The following is a 1054-nucleotide window of genomic DNA, read 5'->3' as shown; positions in this document are numbered from 1 at the left end:
CACGAAATCACGTATCAAGTTTTTGGCGCCGTTGCCGGGGAACTAAGATATTAGGAACACCCAATTTTTATTACTTTAGCCATTTATTTTTCTTGCAAGTTAATTCTATTTTATTATTATTATTATTTATTAATTTAATTTTTCTTTCACTTGGTAGGTTTTTATAGTTTATGACTAGAAGAAATCCGTCAGGACTATTGCTTTTTGATAGTGAGATCGATCGCATAGTTCGCAGAAACCAAAGAGAAATAAGGTAAAGCTTAAGATACACAGAGAACGAGCAAGAGGACGATATTCAAACCACAACCGAGGAGATGGCTGAAAACAGAGAAAATCCGCTACCTTCTGCGATTGCTGTTAATCAGAATCCTGCTCCGCGCACTATGTATGATTATGCTAAACCTTCTTTAAAAGGAACTGAATCGAGCATAGTTAGACTTCCTGCAGCTGTAAATACTTTGAACTGAAACCTAACACAATTCAAATGATACAGCAATTTGTTCAGTTTGATGGTTTGCAGGACGAAGATCCCAACGCTCACTTGGCAAACTTTTAGGAACTATGTGACACATTTAAAATCAATGGCGTTTCTGATGATGCCATACGTCTTCAGTTATTTCCCTTTTCATTAAGGAACAAAGCTAAATAGTGGTTGAACTCGTTACCACGAGGGTCAATTACTACTTGGGAACAAATGACCGAAAAGTTTTTACTTAAATATTTTCCGTCGGCTAAAATAGCTAAATTACGTAATGATATCTTTTATTTTGTACAGATGGATTTAGAAACACTCTACGATGCATGGGAGAGATACAAAGACCTTTTGCTAAGATGCCCTCACCATGGGTTACCACTCTGGCTACAAGTTCAAACCTTTCATAATGGCCTAAATCCTTTGACTCGACAAATGGTTGACGCAGCTACTGGCGGAACCATCAATAATAAAACACCTGAAGATGCTTATGAGTTTATAGATGAGATGTCACTGAATAACTATCAATGGCAAGTCATGAGGACAAAGCCAACGAAAATAGCCAGTGTTTATAACATCGAT

General features: G+C 37.0%; 1 non-coding gene across 1 annotated transcript; it reads right to left on the bottom strand.

Annotated features, from left to right (window-relative positions):
• Positions 1 to 742: 742 nt before the first annotated feature.
• Positions 743 to 849, bottom strand: LOC128292395 (small nucleolar RNA R71). The gene has a single exon (XR_008282380.1). It is a non-coding gene; the product is annotated as a small nucleolar RNA R71 (small nucleolar RNA).
• Positions 850 to 1054: the final 205 nt, after the last annotated feature.

Source organism: Gossypium arboreum, chromosome 4 (assembly GCF_025698485.1).
Source record: "Gossypium arboreum isolate Shixiya-1 chromosome 4, ASM2569848v2, whole genome shotgun sequence".
NCBI classification, from domain to species: Eukaryota; Viridiplantae; Streptophyta; class Magnoliopsida; order Malvales; family Malvaceae; genus Gossypium; species Gossypium arboreum.
Note: the sequence above shows the minus strand (reverse complement) of the source record. Positions and strands in the feature narration are given on the sequence as shown.